At 40.6% G+C, this 20,408-nt stretch overlaps 1 pseudogene; it reads right to left on the bottom strand.

Moving 5' to 3' along the window:
- Positions 1 to 8,709: 8,709 nt before the first annotated feature.
- LOC116098427 lies at positions 8,710 to 9,051 on the bottom strand (annotated as a pseudogene).
- Between the last annotated feature and the right edge of the window lie 11,357 nt (positions 9,052 to 20,408).

Below are 20,408 nucleotides of genomic sequence, written 5' to 3'. Positions count from 1 at the left end.
GTGACCACATTATGGAATGTGAGTTCTTTCCCCAAAACAAATTTGTTGAATTCTTAGTCGCATGTAACTTTGTGGGTATTGGGAGGTTGTGGATTCTTGAGATTTGGACCTTCACTCTGCAGTGAGTGACCTTAAGATAAGAGAAAGCGCACTGCTTACTTGGTCTTTTGCTTTGTTATGTAAGGATGCTGTACGATGAAGCCACCATACATGGAGTCTAAAATACCACTTTGAGCAGTAAATGCAGGTGTTTCATAATGGGGCAGCTTGTCTCAGTTGGCAAGTTGATTTCCTGGCAGTATACCTCCAAACTGTAGGTCTTTTCCTGGTGGACAGACTGTACTTTGTGAAGACCGGATGACTGTGCTCTTTTTGGAGTGATGCAATAGGTCTGAGTTCACACATTCAAGTTAATAAAGAAACCAGTTGACTTAATGGCAAACTCTAGTGTTTTGTATCACTCAGAATGTGAATATAGGAAGTGAGAGCTGCTGAAACACACAAGTAGCTGTCTTCTGAACTGAGTCAGAACAGCGCTGAGGACTTAAGTCTATTCTGTAGCAGTAAATAGCTACCACTGGTTGATAGCTTGGGCACCTATTTTATAATATTAATTACACATATTTAATTCTTAGTGAGGGTTATGGATGTCTTGGTTGGTGTTTATCTGGTTTTGTATTCATTTTCACCCATGCTTTATCTATGTTATAACCCAGAGACTGGCACCTGCAGACTAAGGTTCCCAGGTTCTCAGTCCTTCAGATTCTTTTAGGTTGTGTTCCTTGGAAATATTTGTGTGATACTGGAATTGTGAAGGAGAGGGGGAATGCCAGGGTCTTCCTAGTTTTCAATGGTGAGTTTATATCTTTGGGGACTCCAGCCTGTGAATCTCAGCTTTTTACTTTTCTGATACAGCTTTTAACCTGCTTCCCAGTTTGACATTTGTTGGAAGTTGTACAGGAGGAAGGCCACATAGAATGTGGCCTACTGACTAGCATAATCCAAATGATTGTACCTTAGAGAGTCTGAGCCTCAAAGACTACCTGTCATGAGGATTTCATGCAGTCATGAAGTTTTGCTCTACTTGTTGCCTATGAAATGATTACTAAAGTTCTGTATTTATTAATTATGCTGGAAATTGATATAGTACAGTTATTTCAGCTAGTTCTCCAAATAAGTACACAGATACCTTTTAATATTTCAAAGCTTAGGCCTTAGCTATGTAGAATATCAGCTAGCTCATATAAGTTAACCTGACCACCTAGGTCAATCCAGTCACATGGCTCACTATTCCTTCCAGGCCCATAGTCACATCCATCTCCCATCCTGGTGTAAAGGATTTCCTCTTTCTTCTTCTGTGAGTTCTTTTCTTCCCTCCCAGGAAGTCCCTCCTTCAACTTTCTGCTCAGCTAATTAGCCATAAGATTTTTATTAAAGCCAAAAGGAGAATGCCTTAGGTAGATGAGGAATGACAGAGACACAACTCCACACAGTGTACTACAACACCTCCTTCTTTTAGTCCAACAAAGTCTCTTTTTCTTACAAAAGATAAAAACTATATAAAATAAGAACAATTACAAGAAATTTCAGGAAAAATTATATCCCCAATCCCAGTTTATTTGTATTTTATGATCTCTGGAGAAAGAATTCTACTATCTATTCTATCTTGATGAGATAATTCTTGATAATTCAGAATTTTGTATTGAATTTAATTATTATCATAACTTGCATTATCAACCTTAAACACCCATTTACAACTTTCTATAATCTGCATAAATTGCATTTGCTATCCTTAAAACACATCTCCTAAGACCTTAATTGCCTTCTTAGATCCTTCACAATTTAAGCTTAATTGTAAGACTATGACTATCTAGTCTTCAACACAGAGACTTGAGAAGGAAAATTATTGCATGAGTATGCAGGAAGTACAGAGCAAGCAGCTTCCAAAACTATAGAAATGACAGAAACAGCTGATTGCCTGAACAGTTTTCAACAGATTTCTTTTTTTTATTAAATATTTTCTTTATTTACATGTCATATGATTTCTCCTTTCCCAGTTTCCTCTCCAAACAAACAAACAAACAAACAAACAAAAACAACAAGAACAAACCCCTGTTGCCTCCCCCCTCCCCATGCTTGCCATCCCACCCTCTCCTACTTATTGACCCTGGCATTACACTCCACTGAGGCACAGAAACTTCACAGGGCCAAGGGCCTCTCCTCCCATTGATGATTGATTTTGCAGTTCTCTACTATACACATGCAGCCAGAACAATCAGTCCCACCATGTATAGTCCTTGGTTGGTGGTTGAGTCCCTGGGAGCTCTGAGGGTACTAGTTAGTTCATATTGTTGTTCATCCTAAGGGGCTGCAAACCCTTCGGCTCCATAGGTCCTTTCTCTAACTCCTTCATTGGGGACCCTGTACTCAGTTCAATGGATGGCTGTGAGCCTCTACATCTGTATTAGTCAGGTCATGTCAGAGACTCTCAGGAGATAGCTATATCAGGCTGGCTTGTCCTTCCTTCAGTCTCCACTCCATAGTCTCTGCAACTCCTTCCATGGGTATTTGGTTCCCCCTTTTAAGAAGGAATTGAATGTCTACATTTTGGTCTTCCTTCTTGAGTTTCTTGTGGTTTGTGGGTTGTTCTTCCTGTATTCTGAACTTCTGGGCTAATAATCACTTATCAGAGAGTGCATACCATGTGTGTTCTTTTGTGATTGGATTACCTCTCCCAGGATGATATTCTCCAGATCTATCCATTTCCCTAAGAATTTCAAAAATTCACTGTTTTTAATAGCTGAGTAGTACTACATTGTGTAGATGTACCACAATTTCTATATCCATTCCTCTGTTGAGGGACATCTGGGTTGTTTCCAGTTTTGTGGAGCATGTGTCCTTATTACATGATGAAGCATCTTCTAGGTATATGCCCAGGAGTGGTATAGCTGGGTCCTCCGGTAGAACTATGTCCAGTTTCTGGAGGAACTGCCAAACTGATTTTCAGAGTGGTTGTACCAGCTTGCAATCCCACCAGCAATGAAGGAATGTTCCTCTTTCTCCACAACCTCTTCAGCATCTGCTGTCACCTGAGTTTTTGATCCTAGCCAATGTGACTGGTGTGAGGTGGAATCTCAGGGTTGTTTTGATTTACAGTTCCCTGATAACTAAGGATGTTGAGCATTTCTTTAGGTGCTTCACAGCCATTCAGTGTTCATCAGTTGAGAATTCTTTGTTTAGCTCTGTACCCCATTTTTAATAGGGTTATTTGGTTCTCTGGAGTCAACTTCTTTGTGTAGATGTACCACAATTTCTATATCCATTCCTTTGCTGAGGGACATCTGGGTTGTTTCTTTGGTTCTCTGGAGTTCTTTGTATACATTGGATATTAGTCCTCTATCAAATATAAGATTGGTAAAGATCTTTTCCCAATTTGTTGGTTGGTGTTTTGTCCTATTAACAGTGTCTTTTGCCGTACAGAAGCTTTGCAACTTTGTGAGGTCCCTCCCACTTGTCAATTCTTGATCTTAGAGCAGAAGCTATTGGGGTCTTCCTCAGGAAATTTTCGTCTGTGCCTATGTGCTCGAGGCTCTTACCCACTTTCTTTTCTATTAGTTTCAATGTATCTGGTTTGATGTGGAGGTCCCTGATCCACATGGACTTGAGCTTTGTACAAGGAGATAGGAATGGATTGATTTGCATTTTTCTACATGCTAATCGCCAATTGAGCCAGCTTTTTTCCAATGTATGGTTTTAACTCCTTTGTCAAAGTGTTGCCTCCCATGCCCAGTTCAGCCTTAGGCCTTTGGTGGCTTCTGCCCAAGGCGGTCACCTAGGTCACCTAGGGAATTAAGCCAATTATGCTTGTGACAACGCCTACTGCCTGAGGACATCCGCAGATGTCTGAGCCATTGGTGACCTTTGATTGTCACTCCCTTCTGACTCTTTCCTGACTTCTCAATGTTTATATTATGCAAATATTTTATTTCTGGAGGTTTCAGTTCTTACCTGCCTATATAAGCTCAAAACACTCCCAAGTAAAGAGGCTTTGATTGGGACTCAACTTGGCCTCCTGTCTCTTTTTTCTCTGACTGTTTTCTTTTTGCAGGTCCTGTCTGACCTCTGGTCTGAAGAGACCCACAGACCTGAGTGGAACTGCAAGACAGATCCACTCATCAAAGATCAAATGACCATAGGTGTGTGGGTTCACTTCTGGGTCTTTAATTCTTTTCCATTGATCTACCTGCCTGTCACTGTACCAATACCATGCAATTTTTCTCACAATTGTTCATAGTACAGCTTAAGGTCCAGGATTATGATTCCACCAGAGGTTCTTTTATTGTGGAGAATAGTGTTGCCTATCCTGGGTTTTTTGTTGTTCCAGATTAATTTGCAAATTGCTCTTTCTAAGTCTGTGAAGAATTGAGTTGGAATTTTGATGATGATTGCATTGAATCTGTAGATTGCCTTCAGTAAGATGGCCATTTTTACTATATTAATCCTGCCAATCCATGAGCATGGGAGATCTTTCCATCTTCTGAGATCTTCTTCAATTTCCTTCTTCATAAACTTGACAAACAGATCTTTTACTTGCTTAGTTAGAGTTACACCAAGGTATTTTATATTATTTGTAACTATTGTGAAGGGAGTTGTTTCCCTAATTTCTTTCTCCGCCTGTTTATCCTTTGTATAGAAGAAGGCCTCTGATTTGCTTGAGTTAATTTTATATCCAGCTACTTTGCTGAAGTAGTTTATCAGGTTTAGGAGCTCTCTGGTCGAATTTTTGGGGTCACTTAAGTATACTATCATATCATCAGCAAAATGACTTCCTTTCCAATTCGTATCCCTTAGATCTCCTTTTGTTGTCTAATTGCTCTGGCTAGGATTTCAAGTACAATATTGAATGGGTAGGGAGAGAGTCGGCAGCCTTGTCTAGTTTCTGATTTTAGTGGGATTGCTTCAAGCTTCTCTCCACAGATCAATTGACAAAGACTTCTTGTTCTTTGTCTGAGCAGGTGAAAGATTATCTGTCTTTCTTAAGCTAGTTTGGATTGTAACCAAACTGCAGTATATTTTATGTATGCCATTCAAGAGAATGACACAATAAATCTTGAAGACTTTGTAGCCAAAAAGTGTATATATATACATATATATATATATATGTATATATATGTCTATACAATATAACATATAGACATGTATATATATACACATATGTATGTGTGTATATATATGTTTCAGCCCTCAGCCTGTCTCAAAGCTGTTCCCATATAAACAGATCAGCATATATAATTTTCATATTGATCTTGCCAATCTCCCTCTGTCTGTTTGTAGCCAAGATATTCAGTGAGTCTTCCTAGGTCATATCCTATGTCCAATGATTTGGATTCCAATAATAGCTTTTATTTTCTATCTTGGATTAAAAACTAAGCACCCCTGATGCAACCCTACTCTGGGTCCTTATATTGACTAGTCGAATATATCTCTCCTTAGGCAAAAAGGCTATTTGGGAACAGAAAAAGCATTGCCTTTCAAATAGAAATGAAAAGTAGCCATTATGTGGATAAATATACCTATAGTCCCAAATTTTCTTTATATAAATTTAAGATTGGCATTTATCTTGTAGATCATTAAGGATATATTTTTCATTACTAGACAAAACCTACATAGTACTTTTAAGGAAAAATTGTGTCATTTTGGATTTTAGACTGTTGTTTGCAGGTGGGTTTATCTTACCAGTGGGAGACCCACCTTCACTTTATTGTGTAGAGCACTCTGTTCTAGTATTGACAGAGAGATCTGTCTGCCTCTGTCTCCTGTTTGTTGGGATTAAGGCAAGCACCAACACTGCCCTGCTCAAATATTTCATCTCAATTCCAATTGTCACTCTTTAAATCAGAAAATAAATTTGAACCATAGTGACATTAAAAATCTCATATGCTCCATAGTTAGTCTCTGCAACTCTTTCCATGGGTATTTGGTTCCCCCTTTTAAGAAGGAATGAAATGTCCACATTTTGGTCTTCCTTTTTCTTCAGTTTCTTGTGGTTTGTGGGTTGTTCTTCCTGTATTCAGAACTTCTGGGTTAATAACCACTTATCAGAGAGTGCATACCATGTGTGTTCTTTTGTTACCTCACTCAGGATGTTATTCTCCAGATCCATCCATTTCCCTAAGAATTTCATAAATTCATTGTCTTTAATAGCTGAGTAGTACTCCATTGTATAGATGTATCACAATTTCTGTATCCATTCCTCTGTTGAGGGACATCTGGGTTGTTTCCAGTTTCTGGCTATTATAAATAAGGCTGCTATGAAAATGGTGGAGCATGTGTCCTTATTACATGTTGACCAAGGACCTCTCCTCCCATTGATGATTGATTTTGCAGTCCTCTACTATACACATGCTGCCAGAACAATCAGTCTTACCATGTATATTCCTTGGTTGGTGGTTGAGTCCCTAGGAGCTCTGAGGGTACTAGTTAGTTCGTATTGTTGTTCGTCCTAGGGGGCTACAAACCTTTCAGCTCCATTGGTCCTTTCTCTAACTCCTTCATTGGGGACCCTGTACTCAGTTCAATGGATGGCTGTGAGCCTCTACTTCTGTACTAGTCAGGTACTGTCAGAACCTCTCAGGAGATAGTTATATTAGGCTGGCTTGTCCCGTTCTGTGCCCCAGTGTAGGGGTATGCCAGGGCCAATAAGTGGGAGAGGGTGGGGTGGCAAGCATGGGAGGGGGGAGGCAACAGGGGTTTGTTCTTGTTGTTTTTGTTTGTTTGTTTGTTCCAGGGAGGGGAAATTGGGAAAACAAAAATCATATGACATGTAAATAAAGAAAATATCTAATAAAAAAACTCATATGCTTTAGTAATGCCAAACAATAAAAGTATCCTTTCTATGTCCCAATATTAGTGAAAAACAAAAATGGAGCAAAGAAACAAAATTCTAAGTGTTTGGGCCATTTTTATTATCTCATGTTGTAGCAGTGTACTCTTTGGAATTTAGGTATTGCTGCATTGCCTTGGTGTTCCCTTAGCACAAAGCTGACAAACATCTCATGGCAGTTCCAGCTGCCATCAATTTCATTATTATTGTTATTATTATTATTGTTGTTGTTGTTTTATTATTGTTAATTTTGGAAATGCCTCTTCTCTTTCTCTACTCTTACTGTTTGTAATTTAGCATTCCATCTCTTAGTTCTCTCCTTACCTAAATCTGTTTTATTCTGAGCATTGTTATAGAGCATTGTAATCATTACTGCATGACTGCATCAGTCCTTTGCAGTCAACTACAACTGAGGCTGCACTTTCACAATGGCCTTCCATGGCCTTTCCCAATGCCTCAGCTGTTCTTTGTGACCCCTTCATGCCTTCAAAACCAGTGACCCCTGGGTGACTGGTTACACATTACCAAGTACAGCTGCAGCATGAGGTACAACCTTGGCTATCTCTGGAACACAGCTTCGTTGTGCTCTCAGAAAGCACTTCCCAGAAGATTTCATCTCAGTGATGCTGGTCTCTTCTTAATCACTACTAATTTCTTAGCCCCAGCCAACCAGCATCAGTTGTTCTAGTAGTCCCTTCTATTCTTGACTCAAAAGTCAGCACCAGAAGCCCAAAGCTGTGGAATTCTGCTGCTTGCTGGGCTGGAGCATGGGTCCCTTGTTCTATTACATCATCACCAGGTTTCTCTTTTTCAACTCTTTCTCTGCCTAACTTTGGCTTGGCATGTACTACCATGCCTGGATTTAAGTTTTTCTTCACCTCGAACCTGCTATTTCCCAGGTTGGCCTTGAACTCAGAGATCTGCTAGGCTTCATTACCTGGTTTTAAAGGTGTGTACCGCCATGCTTAGATCTAAATTTAGCTGGGTAGGATCTTGCCCCAAAGTCCCACTCCCTTAATCTGCTATCTCCTAGAATTTAGTTCCATTTCACTTCCTAGTACTCCTTTAATACTTGAAGCATATTGTACTGTCCCCGCTGAGCTCAACGGGATTCCTCAATTGGACTCCTGAGGCAGCAGGCCGGCTGGGCCCATCAGGTGTTTAGGACCGGAGACAGCTCTAAGGAACAAAGACAGAACTGGTAGCCCAGAATTTATAAGGAACCGAACATTTAATCCGCTTTCCTGCCTGGAGCCCTCTCTGCAGGGGCTTGTTTACAGACTGAGATGTTTTTTCCCTGTTCTCACTTCTATGCTAAAAGACATAAGATTGTTTTGTCTTAGGTATAACTATCCCGATTCACTAAGTAAAGAACTCACCTTGATAAGAATCTACTTGGCGTCTGTGTCTTTCCTTACTAACTGCTTGCTCCCACAGATAATTGTTCGTCCCAGTCCTAGAGCACCCACCGGGAGACAACAGCATATAGTTTATATTTTTCTTTTATCAGCGTGTTGTACTTGTTTAAAATGTTCTTCATGAGACATAACCAGAGAACAAAGTCTATGATGGGCATTTCTGAGACTTCCTTTGTCAATGCAATTAATCTGAGTCTCGGCAGACTCTTTTTTTTTTTTTTTTTGTGGCTCTTTTCAGTTTATTGCATGAAAGAGTTACACTAATCCAAGTTAAAAGCCCAAAGTTAAGGACCCCAAATGATTACATTATACAAGCTGTGAGATTTTTAAACTTGTGGCATGGGACAGAAGGGAAATTCTACTCATTGCAAGGAAATCCTCACTTAAGCTTCAGAGAGCCACAGGCACTTAAAACCCGTGAACCTTCAACTGATCCTCCTTAGCCAGTCCAATCTCCATCAGGAACTGGCATATGTTCTTGTGCTGCTCACCCTGTAGCTGAATTACCTCTCCATATTCTGGATGCTCAATTACAGTACCATTGCAAGCAAATTTCTTCTTAAACGCCTTCACTAGTTTCTTTTTATCGTAATCATCAGCGATCCCTTGGACAGTTGTAAGGGCCTTCCTGCCATTTCTCTGTTGAATTCTTATATGGATATAATCCTCGGTGCCAGCAGGAAGCAGGTCATCACCCTTACTTGCATCAGCAAAGGGGTTGAAAGAGTGGAGGTTCTGGATAGCAGACATAACGATACAATTCCTTTTCCTCTGTGGAAGGTGGGGCTGTGAGGGAAGGCAGGTGGTGGGGTGATGGAGTGTCCGGAAGCGAGGGAGCTCGAGGAGGAGGCAGCTGAGTCCTCAGTGACTGGGGCCACAGCAAATAGTCTGTAGTCCAACTCCCAACAATGGTCAGCAGCAGCTGTGAATAGAAGTCCAAGGATCTAGCAGTTGCTCAGTCCCACAAGGAGAAGAAGAGAGAGCCTCAGGCAGACTCTTTAGCCAAGGACAAAAAGTAGCCACATTTTTCACCAAAATACCACAAAAAGAGTCTTTATGCCACATACTGAATTCTTCTCCTCTGAAACCTCTTGGACCAGGTCAGCCCAGTTCAAATCACTCTGATTTAGCAACAATGTCTTCCATATTCTTATTAGGAGAGCCCATTAACCCCCATTTAAAGCATTCCATTGCTTTCCAAATCCAAAGTCCCAAAATCTATATTCTTCCAAACAACACCATGGTTAGGTCTATCACAGCAATTACTGAGTCCCTGGTATCAACTTCTGTCTTAGTTAGGGTTTTACTCCTGTGAAGAGACACTTTGTCCAAGGCAAGTCTTATAAAGGACAACATATATTTGGGGCTGGCTTACAGGTTCAGAGTTTCAGTCCATTATCATCAAGGTGGTGAAAGACCCCCGTAGGGAGACCCCCACTCAAGTCTCAGGAGAATGCACACCCAAGGAATCACGAGAGACAATCTTGATGTAAACACACGAGGCAGTTTAATTTTGGGGCTCCAGTTTGACCCCCAATCTCACGCAGGAGATAAGGGAATCGACCACGAGGCTCAGGGGTTAGGGATTTATATAGGAAAAAGGTCTGGGGGAACAAAGGAATCAGTTTGGCTATACATGATTGGCTAGTTCAAATATTAACTAGTACGTGCAGAACAGAGTGGAAAATTCCTAAGGTTGGTGTTAATCTGAGTCAACAGAGCATCTGACCTTAAACCAAATCTAAGAGGACCAGATGACCCACTACTCAGTGTCTGCCCAGACATGTCCTTGCATGTTTTTTATAGTTTATGTCTTTTTGACCTGCTAGTTCTCGGGATGTCTAACAGCCTGCTTATTTTTGCCCAGGCTTATTTGGACATATTCGACCTTGTTCCACTGTGTTTTCCTCGAACCTGCAATTTTCTCATTAGCCAGCACAAGTTTCCAATTTAACTCTTTCATTCTCCTCTTCTTCTAGTAGATAGTTCTAATCATAGAACTAAATATCAGTATTATTATATTCTAGATTTTCTTGGCCTTGCTAAGCATAGTATTGTTGGTGTAACATTAAAACCTGAACAGCACTTATTTTTTCTCTGATAAAAAGTAATTAATTTATTTAGCACATATGGATTTATAATTATTTAGTCTTTTTCTGAGCTTACTCATGGAGTCTCTAATGACTCTGAATGGTTTATATAAAAGCAACATTTTTCTATATTTAAATTAATGGCAGCTCTTAACTCTCTATAAACCTTATGCTGCAATACCATAACGGATGTTCTTATAGCTGCCCTTGCAGACTTTAAGTAGAGTTCTAACATACCTGTCAGGAGAACTCTTAACTCTCTTTTATCATCAGGCACTACTTTACTAGCTCTCAAGCTTTTTAGCTTTTTATTTTATTTTTTCTCTCACACTAGGCTTCATTTTTAAAAAACTCTCTTTTAAATGTTTTATATCTTTACTATGTCTTTTTACAGTCTTATTGTAACTTTTTTATTTTTTTCTCCGTTTAAAACACTTTCTCAGCCACCTGCACTAGTTTTTCTTAACAACTTATCTTGCATCTTTTTCTAACTTTTGTAGTCTTTCAACTCCACCAGAAATCCATGAATGACTGAATAATAGAGAACATACGGGAAGCCTAACACAGCTTCCAGAAATATTACCAATTAATAGAGACTGCTGGACACCTGGACAGCTTTTATTTTAAAATGTTGGAGCATTCTTCAGCCTTCTGGCCCTTGAATGTCTGAAAACAGGAAGTTAAAGTACTGGCCTATTCTGTCTCGGCAGATATAAGCTGTCCTAGGCCTGTATGTCCTACAGTATTGTCTGCAGATGAAGAGGCAACTTTTGCCTAGTGGTTGTCTCGCCACAGCTGGAGCAGTTCAAATGATGCTCAGTTTCTTCTTTGAGTCTGAGACAGGAGTGCTGTCAGTTGCAGACAGGTCTCTAGCCAGATGAATAAATAATATCAAATGCCATATTCTGTGGATTTCTGATGTTTTTGAAAACCAACTATCTATGTAAAGTAATCTGGACTATTGTCTGTGAACTACTCTCAATTCTTTTCTTGAAATCACCCTAATAATAAACTCAGAGCCATGAATTTGACAATTTGGCCCTAAACTCACAGGTCTAAACATCTCAGATCTGTCTATAATAACAGTAACAGAAGGATTGGGTCTAAGTCCTGTCTACTAGGGGAATACTGAAACCAGAAATCTCTTAAGTGAATATAGAAAACTTCATCTTTTGATCTTGAAGTATGCACAACAGAACTGTATTAGCTACACCTCACAGTCAATAGGAATATCATTGTATACCCAATCTTAATAATAAATTTTCAACTTAAGAGCTCTTACTTGTTTCTTGCATACTAGTTTAAGATGGTTTATACCACAAAGCTCAACTTTTATCAATTATTACTACAAACATGGGATACAAAACTCAAAATTAATGATATAAATGTTAAAACAAACTTTCTGGGAATAAACTATGCATTTAAAAAATACTCAAATACCTGATCAAATTCTAGTCACACAATGTTTTTAGTTTAAATTGTCTTATATACTAATTTAATTACTTTTAGTACAGGGTAAATATTATCTGAAGGTCATTTTAACTCACTAACAAATTATAAGGCTTTTTATAGCTATACAATTAAATCTGGCTATTTTTTTCCCTGTTCCAAATATGATCATTTTACATTACTTAGAAAAACAACCTATTAACAACCTTTTTTAGCCCCAAAGGCTAGGGAACCGGGTAGACAACTCATCATAACTTCTTCAAGCTGAATGGGGGCGCTGAGATATAAGGGGGCGGGGAAGGAAAAACAAAATTAGTTTTCTGATATCCGTGTCTTAACTGGATCAGGCTGAAGTCCAGGACATCAGGAGTTCAAGCTGGCAAGTTTAGCACGTCTGATGAAGGAATTTACCAAGGGTATATATTTCTGCAACATATGAATCTCAAAACAAAGTTAAATACTTCAATCATCTTTTTCCAAAACCACAAAAACAAAACCCTTAATCATAAATACAAAGGAATCTATCTGGATGGTATTTGGGTTCTCAGTGCTTTAAAATTTCTAAATAAGAAAGTCCCTATCTCTGATATAAAAGACAAGATAAAAAATTTCTTATTTTGTTAATGCTAGGAGTGCACCAGCTGTTTTAGGTGCATTCAACCAAGGCATCTCCCACTGGCTCAGTAACAGTATGTGCAAAACAGCCTCTTTTCAGCAACAGCCACAGCTATTTCAGGTTTTCTATTATTATTATGTTTTGATAGAATTTGGATTATTTTCTTATTTTCTTTTTATTTTCGAGGCGAACTAACTCTTTATTTGTCTCCAGACTGCTCATTGTTTGTCTCTACTTTATTAGACTCTATCCTCTAAGACCCTCTTCTAAACATTTTATTTTTTTACTACGCCTTTTTCACATTCACACATCCACAGTCCTTCCGCGACATGCTTTTTTTTCTTCTGCTTCTCTGTCCCTCAACAACTTGCACTAATTTCTCAGCAACTTACAGTAAATCTCTTAATAAATTTAACCATAACTTTGACAAACAAAACCCAGTTTTAAACATTAACATTTCATTTTACAAAGTTTAGCTGGCAATGGTCAATTTTTACATATGAATGCATTATAGTGTAACTTTTAATATATCATTAAAAAGACATTGTTTTAAATCTTATCTCTGGCTCAGGCATCACCATTTGCCTCACTAGACTTATAAGGAGTAAGAATTACATAAAATATCATGAAAACCTGCTTTCCTGGATTGGCTCTTGCCATGTGTTGTCCCTTAACATGACTCTAACCCTGAGTTACCAATTTTAAGCTAATTTTTTGTTACCAAGATTACAAACAAAAAAGCTGCTGTTCCCTTTAAGAGCGGCTTGTGCAGACTCCCAGCTTTATCAGTGATTTTCTCAGCTGTGTTTAACTTACAGACACTGCAGAGTGCCTTATCAGCTCTTACTGTGTAAATTGAGACTGCTTTTGAACAAGTTAAGCTAAATCAAAGTTTTAACCATTTTTTTTTCCTTTAACATGAAACACAGTATAACAATTATAAATTTAAACAGTATTTATCTCCCGGTAAGCAAAGCATGACTTTCAAGGCTTCAATATTTAATCACCACAGTTTACAAGATACCAATTTAATAATTTTTGAACCAGATAATAGATTAATTAATTAATTAATTTCGCAAAAAGTTACTTGGTTGTTCAGGAGTCCCCGCCCATTTGCTCTGTGTCTCAGCTGCTGGGCCCCACTCTCCAGCCATACCTGAGCTTGAGGAGCCCACACCAGCAGAGCCGCAGGTGCCCCTCCCGCTACTGCAGGCAGTAGTACTAGGACCTCCATCTGAAAGTGAAGCAAAAGGATGAACCCACAAAGGGGGCGACGAACCAAATTCTCCCAGACAACAATATCAGGGACCTGGTCAGGGTGTCCCCCTGGCAGGGGAATCTTGTCTAAACAGAAGGAGCCCACGGATGGCCATCTGGTCTGAAAGGACGGCCACTCCGAGGCGCACTGAGCCTGCCTTTTTTTTTTTCTTTCTAACTTCAACAGACAAATTGTGTAGAACAAGATACCAAGAAACACAGAGAAAAACAATTACCACACAGACAGCTCTGACTTTGCCAGGTCCATGAACACAGAGAAAGACAACTTACACACAGAGTTAGACAACTGGGCCCAGTAACAAACATTAGGTACACAGATAATCACAGCCAAATCACAGAGTCGCTTGGCCCATGTCTGCCACTGCTGCGGAGATAGACCAGTCACAAAATACACACACTCACCCAAGTCTGGTCTTGAATGACCAGCCAAACGTGACCTCAGATGGAATGGGTGGGATTCTTTCTCCACTCCCTCCTTGGCAAAAGGAGAATTCCATTTCCTTCATTCTGAAAAACCACAGTCTCATCCAGGGCTTCACTTCCAGATATCTTATCCAGGATTGTAGTCTGTGGCCCTGGGATGTCTCCTTCCACAGCTACTGAGTCCATACACCCCACAGCTACCAGAAAACTGAAACACAGAACCACAGCTGCCTGACAGACCGCTGAAACGGAAACAGAAAACTGGAGCTGCCTGAAAGACAGCTCAAACTGAAACAGAAAAAGTCACAAACTACAAAACACAGAACACAAAACCACAAACGCAGCGGCGCCGCACACCTCAGACACACACCACACTCATACAAACATACCTCCAAGGGGCCTTCAGAGTTCCTGGGTGTCATGTAAATCCCGGACAAGCCCTCACATGAAAGACCTCCATAGGGAGACACCCCCCACACTCAAGTCTCCGGAGGACGCGCACCCAAGGAATCATGAGAGACCATCTTGATGTAAACACATGAGGCAGTTTAATTTCGGGGCTCCGGTTTGACCCCCAATCTCAGGCAGGAGATAAGGGAATCGACCACGGGGCTCAGGGGTTAGGGGTTTATATAGGAAAAAGGTCTGGGGGTACAAAGGAATCAGTGTGGCTATACATGATTGGCTAGTTCAAATATTAACTAGTATGTGCAGAACAGAGTGGAAAATTCCTAAGGTTGGTGTTAATCTGAGTCAACAGAGCATCTGACCTTAAACCAAATCTAAGAGGACCAGATGACCCACTACTCAGTGTCTGCCCAGACATGTCCTTGCATGTTTTTTATAGTTTATGTCTTTTTGACCTGCTAGTTCTCGGGATGTCTAACAGCTTGCTTATTTTTGCCCAGGCTTATTTGGACATATTCGACCTTGTTCCACTGTGTTTTCCTCAAACCTTCAATTTTCTCATTAGCCAGCACAAGTTTCAAATTTAACTCTTTCAGTGGGAGCATGACAGCATTCAGGCAACCATGGTGCAGGCAGAGCTAAGAGTTCTACATCTTCATCTGAAGACTGGTAGTAGAAGACTGACTTCCAGGCAGCTACAGTGAGGGTCTTAAACCCACACCCACAGTGACACGCGTACTCCAACAAGGCCACATCCCCTAATAATGCCACACCCTGGTCCAAGCATATACAAACCATAACAAAGACAGAAAACAGTTTTATGAGACTAGTATAATTGAATAGAGCTCAAGTCACCTTTTTGAATTGCATTTAAATGCTTGTATGTAAATTTCAATTATTCAGAGAAGGACACATTCATCCACACATAATATGCATCTCATAAATAATCACATATACATATCTCTGTTTAGGTGTCTGATCTCTTCTTCTCTACATTTTTAAACTTGGAATTATTGGATCCTTCTCTATATCAGACACTTATTTGTGGCTTTTACTTAGGTTATTTTGTGATTAAAATTCCATGTCTCCCCAGATTTCTGTGACTCTATCATGCCTCAAAGTGTTTCAGTCTTGAAATTCTGGGGGAAATTTTGGAATTCAAAGACCTCAAGAAAGAAGCCTGGTAAGGCAGTCTAGGCTTCGGTGAGGCAGAAGTTTAGGACAAATACAATAGCTGTCTCCTCATTCTTAAAGGCAACAGCCTTCAAGTTAGGTCATCATCTAGGTTTCATTTGCTTTGTGTAAAGAAATGAAAACCCTTATTTTATCTACATTGTCATTAGCTTAATGTCAGAGCCTAAAAAGCTCTGAGGCTATCTTTAGTGTCACCAAAGAATGAGTATAGTTATTTGCACTGGATTTTTCAATAGAAATCACAAAAGCTAATCTTTTATGCTTTTATTTACAAGGTCATTCAGAATATACTAACATTCCTAGATAATATTATAATATTCAAGGTACTGGTTAAATTGTTTCTATTCAAGAGATTGCCTTGACACATGTGTGTGTGTGTGTGTGTGTGTGTGTGTGTGTGTGTGTGAGCGCGCACATGTCTGAATGCAGTTTATATGTATATACATGTTTATATGTATGGGCCTGTGTGTGTACATAGGAGTGTGTTCAGGTGTAGGTGCACATATTCAGGTGTGCATATTATAAAGGCCAGAAATCAATGCTGAATATCTTCCTCTAGAGTATTCAGTCTTTTAATTTTTTTATGGTGGTTTTGTCCTAGGGATTTGTTTCTGTAAAGAAACACATGACCACCAAGATAACACTTATAAAGGGAAACATTTCATCAAGGCTGTTTTATAGTTTCAGAGGTTTAGTCTCTTATCATGGCAGGAAGCATTGGGGAGTGCAGGTCGTCATGGTGCTTAAGAAGAAGCTGAGAGTTCTATGTATTGATACGGCAGAAGCAGACTGTGTTCCACACTGTGTTTATATTGAGCGTAGAGAACCTCAAAGCCTGCCCCCAGTGACACACTTCCTTCAACCAGGCTACACCTACTTCAAAAATACCACACCTCCTAATAGTGCCACTACTTGGAGCCACGCCTTCCAATACTTGAGTCTATTGGGGCCATATCTATTTAAAACACTGTAGGTCTCTTCATTTAACCTCTTGGTAGTTCATTTGCTTAGAGTGACAGGTAGGCACAGTGCTGTGATCCTGCTGTCTGGGTTCTGAGGTTAAAGGCAGGTGCAAAGAAACCCAGCTCTTTACTTGGCTGCTAAGAATTCAAACTCATATCCTCAAGATTAGAAAGCAAGCATTTAGCTCTCTGAACTTCTTCCTTCTTTATCTGTGCTGGAGAGTTTTATATCAGCTTGAGATGAGCTAGAGTCATCAGTGGACCAATGGTCTAGCCTGTGGTACATTTTCTTGATCGATGATTGATGTGAGGGGGCTAGCTCACTGCAGGTGATGCCACATCTCTGCACAAAATCCTCGGTTCTGTAAGACAGCAGGCTGAGCAAGCCATGAGGAGCAAAACTGTATGTAGCATTCTTCCCTGGCCTCTGCATTACTTCTTGTGTCCAGATTCCTGACTCAGGTCCTGTCCTGACAACCTTCAGTGGTGAACTGTGAGATAGAACTGTAAGTTAAAAATAAACAAACATTGATTTGGAGTCTAGAGTTGCCAGTCTCCTATAGCTAGTCAGGACTTTCAGTGAAAAGAAGAAGATATCAACCCATCAATAAAATTAAGGTACACAGGGAGAAAAATGGAGCAGAGACTAAGGGACTGGTCAACCAATAACTGGCCAACCCCTGACACTATTTAACAATAGTCTGCTATACCTAGCATAGCTGTCTCCTGAGAGGCTTTGCCAAGGACCAGTCTTATCTTGGAGGGGGGTCCTGAGGAAGGAGTGAAAGACCCCTAGAACTGGGGAGATCCTTACTCAAGTCTCGGGATGACGTGACCACCCAATGACTCACGAGAGACCGAACTTGCTGCAATCACATGAGGTTTATTGGGGATACCAGTACCGGGTCGATCTCATGACCTTGCCAGTCAGAGGAGTTCGACCCCAGGGTCAATCTCGTGACCATGCTGGCCAGAGTTCGACGCCGAACACAAGAAGTGTCAGGTATTTAAGGGAAGCTGGGGGCTGAGAGAGAGTTACCAAGGAAACAGAACATAAAAACAGTGGAAAATTTCAGAGGGACCTGACCCAAGGTGTTCAGTTAGGGAGGGAAACACATTCATTCTAGGAATGTAATCTTCATCTATCGGTAGGCAGGGTGGAGAGCCTCCTAAACCAGTAGACCTTCATTCCTAGTTCTGCCCTCATTGTGGATCATTCAGGAGGGGCAGGTATCGGGAACCAGAGCCCTGAGGCTCTGGGTTAGCAAAGTTCCTGGAACTAGCTACTCCACTGTTTTTGGCTTGTGGCAGAGGTTTTCCATGCCCCCTTTTAGGTAAGAGTTATACATTATACATTCTAAGATTCTCCAGCCTTTCAGGGGTATTTGGGAGCAGCAGACATAGGACTTGAAGACAATCCTGGGTACAAGCTGACAGCTCTGTATTCAGCTTGAGGTGGCTTTCCAGATAGCTGTATAGATATCTCAGCTCTGGAACACCAAAGCCCAGTTTTTGCAATAAATTCAATCATCCATCCCAGGTTCCCTTTTGATTATTCAGTGAATCAGCATTTTATGACCTAAGGCCCTTGATTGTTAGATAGAGATATCAAGTACATTTTTTAACATAGCAAATGTACTTAGAGATCTACCTGTCTTTGTAGGCACAAACAACAAGTTTGTTAGCTTTGTGGGATCCCATCCGGAGATCACCACTCCCATCTTACCTAGATCTAAACTGGCTCTGTCCCAGGCTGACTTTGAACCCAGAAATCTGCCCACCTTTGTAAGTACAAATAAGTTTAGTGGGTAGAATGTTGCCCTGGGATCACCACCGTATAAATCTCTTTATCTCCTTCCTTAATATCTTTCTGACAAGCTGACTCAGTGCAGGTATATCTGTTCTTTTAGGTCCATGAAGTCCCTCATACAATTCATATTGCATCCTTATATTTTGCATAGTTGAGAAATTAAGATATTTTTGAGCTCATGTTTTCCCACAGTTCTCCCCCACAGGGCAGTCCTGAAGGTGATAGCATTTACCATTTGGCTGAGGAACATTAGACACACCTTCACCTCCCAAAAGCCCATGCTCACAGCAACTGTGTACACTCCTGGAGACCCACATCCTGCTGGTGCTGCTCCAAGAGTGGCGTTACACGTCACACCATCCCACCCACAGCTATGCAGAACTTAGCATCTTCTCCTTTCTGTTTTAATTCGAGAGTGCAAACATTGACTGTGAGCATGGTTACTGAGTGCATGACTTATTTGATGTAGACTTGAAGAATTAGTAAGAACAAACCAACTACAATTCCTCCATTTATTGATGTCCTTCAGGAAGAAGTGAACTCATGCACAACAGAGGAAAAAGCTGCAGAAAATTCCTCAGTAGAAGTAGATCCCACACTAGAGTTATTAACATCCATGACCTTATGATGTAGGGAGTCAGTATTCAAAGCTACATTAGAATGTTCCCCCTTTAAATAAAACTGAATTTTAGACCACTCATGTTTAGAGATAGTAGACTCTAAGGGGAAGACACAATGGAACAGAGAATGACATTGCACTGAGAGCCTGATCTTAACATTTTGAATTTGGTTTTCGATAAGCAGAACTGCTTCCTCTAAAGCATTAAACCTATTCTAGAGTCTCTTGTCAATAGTTTCCTGGATCATGGATGCTATTGACACATTTTTGGATACTTGATCTACATGATATGCTGTGTGAATCTCTCTAATCAAGGATGTAGTTGATAAGGAAAAACTAGAAATCACATCTATTAAGGCAGTGATCCCCAATATTAAGGCTGCAACAAATCCTTTAGATCTCTTGAAAGCCAAAGTAGCACTATGCATAATCTCTATACCAGAGTTGGAGAATCATGAGCCAGTAGCATTAATGGGCAATACCTTGCATGTGGCAACAAACAGTCTAAACAAATACGGCAACCTCACCTGAGAAAATGTGGGTGCATCATAGGAGAGATCCAGCCGGGAGGATACCAGGCTCTGGCTGTAGATGCTGCAAGTAGAGTGGGTCTCTCCAGCCCAGTCAGCTGAATATGATGGAGTGCTTCTAGGACTTCCTCCATTTTGTCAGGAGAATCGGATTTCCATCTGCATCACTTTTGATGACTGATCAAGACTTGATTCTTTTCTTGTAGCTGTGGAATAGAATGGAAAGAGATGCAGGGACTCATTACCAAACATCAGGTGGAGCTTGGGGAGTCTTGTGGAAGAGTAGGGGATAGACTTGAGCCAGCCAGAGGTATCAAGGACACTGCAAGAAGACATACTCAGTAATCCGAGCTCATAGGGGCTCACAAAGACTGAGCCTCCAACCAAAGAGCACCCAGGGGCTGGACCTGAGGTCCCCAACACATCTGTAGCAGATGTGTAACTTGGTCTTCATGTGGGTCCCCTAACAATTGGATTGGGGATGTCTGCCATTGGATCCCCTTCTTCTACCTGGACTGCCTGATCCAGTCTCAGTGGGAGAGGAGGTGCTTAGTCCAACGAGGACTAGATGTCCCAGGATGAGAGTTGTACTCAAGGCGGGGAGGGGGTCTCCCCTTCTCTGAGGAGAAGGAGAGGGGACAATGTGGGGAAGGATTTGTAAGGGCTGGACTGGTACAAGACGAGGGAGGAGGCTACACTTGGGATGCAATTTAATTAAGAAAAAGACA

Source organism: Mastomys coucha, unplaced genomic scaffold (genome assembly GCF_008632895.1).
Source record: "Mastomys coucha isolate ucsf_1 unplaced genomic scaffold, UCSF_Mcou_1 pScaffold20, whole genome shotgun sequence".
Classification (NCBI taxonomy): Eukaryota; Metazoa; Chordata; class Mammalia; order Rodentia; family Muridae; genus Mastomys; species Mastomys coucha.
Note: the sequence above shows the minus strand (reverse complement) of the source record. Positions and strands in the feature narration are given on the sequence as shown.